Source organism: Eubalaena glacialis, chromosome 9 (genome assembly GCF_028564815.1).
Source record: "Eubalaena glacialis isolate mEubGla1 chromosome 9, mEubGla1.1.hap2.+ XY, whole genome shotgun sequence".
Lineage (NCBI taxonomy): Eukaryota > Metazoa > Chordata > Mammalia > Artiodactyla > Balaenidae > Eubalaena > Eubalaena glacialis.
The window spans coordinates 585,316-592,226 of record NC_083724.1 but is presented as its reverse complement, the minus strand read 5'-3'; positions in this window follow the sequence as shown (position 1 = coordinate 592,226).

The following is a 6,911-nucleotide window of genomic DNA, read 5'->3' as shown; positions in this document are numbered from 1 at the left end:
GTTAGGGTACACGTTAGGATTAGGGTATTTATTAAACCTATCCCACTCTCTAGATACCACTTAGCACGTAAAGGAATATTATTTGGGGTCCAGCCATGGAGAAGATTTTAGTCACTAGGATAAGATAAAGAATAAACACATTATAAAAAAATCACATTAGGATTTTCTTTTTAACCTATTCCTTAAAACACTAGTGCTTAGGAAATCTAATGGAGGCAAAAGCAGTCAAGGGTAGTTTAGGGTTAGGGTTAGGGTTAGGGTTAGTGTTAGGGTTAGGGTACGGCTTAGGGTATGGGATAGGGGACGGGTGAGGGTACGGCGTAGGGTAGGGGTTAGGGTTAGGGTTAGGGTTAGGGTACGGCTTAGGGTACGGGTGAGGGTACGGGTGAGGGTACTGCGTAGGGTATTGGTTTGGGTTAGGGTACGGCTTAGGATACGGGTTAGGGTACGGGTTAGGGTACGGCGTAGGGTATGGGTTAGGGTTAGGGTTAGGGTTAGGGTTAGGGTTAGGGTACGGCTTAGGGTACGGGTTAGGGTACGGGTGAGGGTATGGCGTAGGGTATAGGTTAGGGTTAGGGTTAGGGTTAGGGTACGGCTTAGGATACGGGTTAGGGTACGGGTGAGGGTACGGCGTAGCGTATGGGTTAGGGTTAGGGTTAGGGTTAGGGTACGGCTTAGGGTACGGGTTAGGGTACGGGTGAGGGTACGGCGTAGGGTATAGGTTAGGGTTAGGGTTAGGGTTAGGGTACGGCTTAGGATACGGGTTAGGGTACGGGTGAGGGTACGGCGTAGCGTATGGGTTAGGGTTAGGGTTAGGGTTAGGGTACGGCTTAGGGTACGGGTTAGGGTACGGGTGAGGGTACGGCGTAGGGTATGGGTTAGGGTTAGGGTTAGGGTTAGGGTTAGTTTTAGGGTTAGGGATTGGTTTAGGGTACGGGTTAGGATTAGCGTACGTGTTAGGGTTAGGGTTTGGGTTAGGGTTAGGGTACGCGTTAGGGTTAGGGTATGGGTTAGGGTTAGGGTACACGTTAGGATTAGGGTATTTATTAAACCTATCCCACTCTCTAGATACCACTTAGCACGTAAAGGAATATTATTTGGGGTCCAGCCATGGAGAAGATTTTAGTCACTAGGATAAGATAAAGAATAAACACATTATAAAAAAATCACATTAGGATTTTCTTTTTAACCTGTTCCTTAAAACACTAGTGCTTAGGAAATCTAATGGAGGCAAAAGCAGTCAAGGGTAGTTTAGGGTTAGGGTTAGGGTTAGGGTTAGTGTTAGGGTTAGGGTACGGCTTAGGGTATGGGATAGGGGACGGGTGAGGGTACGGCGTAGGGTAGGGGTTAGGGTTAGGGTTAGGGTTAGGGTTAGGGTTAGGGTACGGCTTAGGGTACGGGTGAGGGTACGGGTGAGGGTACGGCGTAGGGTATGGGTTAGGGTTAGGGTTAGGGTTAGGGTTAGGGTTAGGGTTAGGGTACGGCTTAGGGTATGGGATAGGGGACGGGTGAGGGTACGGCGTAGGGTAGGGGTTAGGGTTAGGGTTAGGGTTAGGGTTAGGGTTAGGGTACGGCTTAGGATACGGGTTAGGGTACGGGTTAGGGTACGGCGTAGGGTATGGGTTAGGGTTAGGGTTAGGGTTAGGGTTAGGGTTAGGGTTAGGGTACGGCTTAGGGTACGGGTTAGGGTACGGGTGAGGGTATGGCGTAGGGTATAGGTTAGGGTTAGGGTTAGGGTTAGGGTACGGCTTAGGATACGGGTTAGGGTACGGGTGAGGGTACGGCGTAGCGTATGGGTTAGGGTTAGGGTTAGGGTTAGGGTACGGCTTAGGGTACGGGTTAGGGTACGGGTGAGGGTACGGCGTAGGGTATAGGTTAGGGTTAGGGTTAGGGTTAGGGTACGGCTTAGGATACGGGTTAGGGTACGGGTGAGGGTACGGCGTAGCGTATGGGTTAGGGTTAGGGTTAGGGTTAGGGTACGGCTTAGGGTACGGGTTAGGGTACGGGTGAGGGTACGGCGTAGGGTATGGGTTAGGGTTAGGGTTAGGGTTAGGGTTAGTTTTAGGGTTAGGGATTGGTTTAGGGTACGGGTTAGGATTAGCGTACGTGTTAGGGTTAGGGTTTGGGTTAGGGTTAGGGTACGCGTTAGGGTTAGGGTATGGGTTAGGGTTAGGGTACACGTTAGGATTAGGGTATTTATTAAACCTATCCCACTCTCTAGATACCACTTAGCACGTAAAGGAATATTATTTGGGGTCCAGCCATGGAGAAGATTTTAGTCACTAGGATAAGATAAAGAATAAACACATTATAAAAAAATCACATTAGGATTTTCTTTTTAACCTGTTCCTTAAAACACTAGTGCTTAGGAAATCTAATGGAGGCAAAAGCAGTCAAGGGTAGTTTAGGGTTAGGGTTAGGGTTAGGGTTAGTGTTAGGGTTAGGGTACGGCTTAGGGTATGGGATAGGGGACGGGTGAGGGTACGGCGTAGGGTAGGGGTTAGGGTTAGGGTTAGGGTTAGGGTTAGGGTTAGGGTACGGCTTAGGGTACGGGTGAGGGTACGGGTGAGGGTACTGCGTAGGGTATTGGTTAGGGTTAGGGTACGGCTTAGGATACGGGTTAGGGTACGGGTTAGGGTACGGCGTAGGGTATGGGTTAGGGTTAGGGTTAGGGTTAGGGTTAGGGTTAGGGTTAGGGTACGGCTTAGGGTACGGGTTAGGGTACGGGTGAGGGTATGGCGTAGGGTATAGGTTAGGGTTAGGGTTAGGGTTAGGGTACGGCTTAGGATACGGGTTAGGGTACGGGTGAGGGTACGGCGTAGCGTATGGGTTAGGGTTAGGGTTAGGGTTAGGGTACGGCTTAGGGTACGGGTTAGGGTACGGGTGAGGGTACGGCGTAGGGTATAGGTTAGGGTTAGGGTTAGGGTTAGGGTACGGCTTAGGATACGGGTTAGGGTACGGGTGAGGGTACGGCGTAGCGTATGGGTTAGGGTTAGGGTTAGGGTTAGGGTACGGCTTAGGGTACGGGTTAGGGTACGGGTGAGGGTACGGCGTAGGGTATGGGTTAGGGTTAGGGTTAGGGTTAGGGTTAGTTTTAGGGTTAGGGATTGGTTTAGGGTACGGGTTAGGATTAGCGTACGTGTTAGGGTTAGGGTTTGGGTTAGGGTTAGGGTACGCGTTAGGGTTAGGGTATGGGTTAGGGTTAGGGTACACGTTAGGATTAGGGTATTTATTAAACCTATCCCACTCTCTAGATACCACTTAGCACGTAAAGGAATATTATTTGGGGTCCAGCCATGGAGAAGATTTTAGTCACTAGGATAAGATAAAGAATAAACACATTATAAAAAAATCACATTAGGATTTTCTTTTTAACCTGTTCCTTAAAACACTAGTGCTTAGGAAATCTAATGGAGGCAAAAGCAGTCAAGGGTAGTTTAGGGTTAGGGTTAGGGTTAGGGTTAGTGTTAGGGTTAGGGTACGGCTTAGGGTATGGGATAGGGGACGGGTGAGGGTACGGCGTAGGGTAGGGGTTAGGGTTAGGGTTAGGGTTAGGGTTAGGGTACGGCTTAGGGTACGGGTTAGGGTACGGGTGAGGGTATGGCGTAGGGTATAGGTTAGGGTTAGGGTTAGGGTTAGGGTACGGCTTAGGATACGGGTTAGGGTACGGGTGAGGGTACGGCGTAGCGTATGGGTTAGGGTTAGGGTTAGGGTTAGGGTACGGCTTAGGGTACGGGTTAGGGTACGGGTGAGGGTACGGCGTAGGGTATAGGTTAGGGTTAGGGTTAGGGTTAGGGTACGGCTTAGGATACGGGTTAGGGTACGGGTGAGGGTACGGCGTAGCGTATGGGTTAGGGTTAGGGTTAGGGTTAGGGTACGGCTTAGGGTACGGGTTAGGGTACGGGTGAGGGTACGGCGTAGGGTATGGGTTAGGGTTAGGGTTAGGGTTAGGGTTAGTTTTAGGGTTAGGGATTGGTTTAGGGTACGGGTTAGGATTAGCGTACGTGTTAGGGTTAGGGTTTGGGTTAGGGTTAGGGTACGCGTTAGGGTTAGGGTATGGGTTAGGGTTAGGGTACACGTTAGGATTAGGGTATTTATTAAACCTATCCCACTCTCTAGATACCACTTAGCACGTAAAGGAATATTATTTGGGGTCCAGCCATGGAGAAGATTTTAGTCACTAGGATAAGATAAAGAATAAACACATTATAAAAAAATCACATTAGGATTTTCTTTTTAACCTGTTCCTTAAAACACTAGTGCTTAGGAAATCTAATGGAGGCAAAAGCAGTCAAGGGTAGTTTAGGGTTAGGGTTAGGGTTAGGGTTAGTGTTAGGGTTAGGGTACGGCCTAGGGTATGGGATAGGGGACGGGTGAGGGTACGGCGTAGGGTAGGGGTTAGGGTTAGGGTTAGGGTTAGGGTTAGGGTTAGGGTACGGCTTAGGGTACGGGTGAGGGTACGGGTGAGGGTACTGCGTAGGGTATTGGTTAGGGTTAGGGTACGGCTTAGGATACGGGTTAGGGTACGGGTTAGGGTACGGCGTAGGGTATGGGTTAGGGTTAGGGTTAGGGTTAGGGTTAGGGTTAGGGTTAGGGTACGGCTTAGGGTACGGGTTAGGGTACGGGTGAGGGTATGGCGTAGGGTATAGGTTAGGGTTAGGGTTAGGGTTAGGGTACGGCTTAGGATACGGGTTAGGGTACGGGTGAGGGTACGGCGTAGCGTATGGGTTAGGGTTAGGGTTAGGGTTAGGGTACGGCTTAGGGTACGGGTTAGGGTACGGGTGAGGGTACGGCGTAGGGTATAGGTTAGGGTTAGGGTTAGGGTTAGGGTACGGCTTAGGATACGGGTTAGGGTACGGGTGAGGGTACGGCGTAGCGTATGGGTTAGGGTTAGGGTTAGGGTTAGGGTACGGCTTAGGGTACGGGTTAGGGTACGGGTGAGGGTACGGCGTAGGGTATGGGTTAGGGTTAGGGTTAGGGTTAGGGTTAGTTTTAGGGTTAGGGATTGGTTTAGGGTACGGGTTAGGATTAGCGTACGTGTTAGGGTTAGGGTTTGGGTTAGGGTTAGGGTACGCGTTAGGGTTAGGGTATGGGTTAGGGTTAGGGTACACGTTAGGATTAGGGTATTTATTAAACCTATCCCACTCTCTAGATACCACTTAGCACGTAAAGGAATATTATTTGGGGTCCAGCCATGGAGAAGATTTTAGTCACTAGGATAAGATAAAGAATAAACACATTATAAAAAAATCACATTAGGATTTTCTTTTTAACCTGTTCCTTAAAACACTAGTGCTTAGGAAATCTAATGGAGGCAAAAGCAGTCAAGGGTAGTTTAGGGCTAGGGTTAGGGTTAGGGTTAGTGTTAGGGTTAGGGTACGGCTTAGGGTATGGGATAGGGGACGGGTGAGGGTACGGCGTAGGGTAGGGGTTAGGGTTAGGGTTAGGGTTAGGGTTAGGGTTAGGGTACGGCTTAGGGTACGGGTGAGGGTACGGGTGAGGGTACTGCGTAGGGTATTGGTTAGGGTTAGGGTACGGCTTAGGATACGGGTTAGGGTACGGGTTAGGGTACGGCGTAGGGTATGGGTTAGGGTTAGGGTTAGGGTTAGGGTTAGGGTTAGGGTACGGCTTAGGGTACGGGTTAGGGTACGGGTGAGGGTATGGCGTAGGGTATAGGTTAGGGTTAGGGTTAGGGTTAGGGTTAGGGTTAGGGTTAGGGTTAGGGTTAGGGTTAGGGTTAGGGTTAGGGTACGGCTTAGGGTACGGGTTAGGGTACGGGTGAGGGTATGGCGTAGGGTATAGGTTAGGGTTAGGGTTAGGGTTAGGGTACGGCTTAGGATACGGGTTAGGGTACGGGTGAGGGTACGGCGTAGCGTATGGGTTAGGGTTAGGGTTAGGGTTAGGGTACGGCTTAGGGTACGGGTTAGGGTACGGGTGAGGGTACGGCGTAGGGTATAGGTTAGGGTTAGGGTACGGCTTAGGATACGGGTTAGGGTACGGGTGAGGGTACGGCGTAGCGTATGGGTTAGGGTTAGGGTTAGTGTTAGGGTACGGCTTAGGGTACGGGTTAGGGTACGGGTGAGGGTACGGCGTAGAGTATGGGTTAGGGTTAGGGTTAGGGTTAGGGTTAGTTTTAGGGTTAGGGATTGGTTTAGGGTACGGGTTAGGATTAGCGTACGTGTTAGGGTTAGGGTTTGGGTTAGGGTTAGGGTACGCGTTAGGGTTAGGGTATGGGTTAGGGTTAGGGTACACGTTAGGATTAGGGTATTTATTAAACCTATCCCACTCTCTAGATACCACTTAGCACGTAAAGGAATATTATTTGGGGTCCAGCCATGGAGAAGATTTTAGTCACTAGGATAAGATAAAGAATAAACACATTATAAAAAAATCACATTAGGATTTTCTTTTTAACCTGTTCCTTAAAACACTAGTGCTTAGGAAATCTAATGGAGGCAAAAGCAGTCAAGGGTAGTTTAGGGTTAGGGTTAGGGTTAGGGTTAGTGTTAGGGTTAGGGTACGGCTTAGGGTATGGGATAGGGGACGGGTGAGGGTACGGCGTAGGGTAGGGGTTAGGGTTAGGGTTAGGGTTAGGGTTAGGGTTAGGGTACGGCTTAGGGTACGGGTGAGGGTACGGGTGAGGGTACTGCGTAGGGTATTGGTTAGGGTTAGGGTACGGCTTAGGATACGGGTTAGGGTACGGCGTAGGGTATGGGTTAGGGTTAGGGTTAGGGTTAGGGTTAGGGTTAGGGTTAGGGTACGGCTTAGGGTACGGGTTAGGGTACGGGTGAGGGTATGGCGTAGGGTATAGGTTAGGGTTAGGGTTAGGGTTAGGGTACGGCTTAGGATACGGGTTAGGGTACGGGTGAGGGTACGGCGTAGCGTATGGGTTAGGGTTAGGGTTAGGGTTA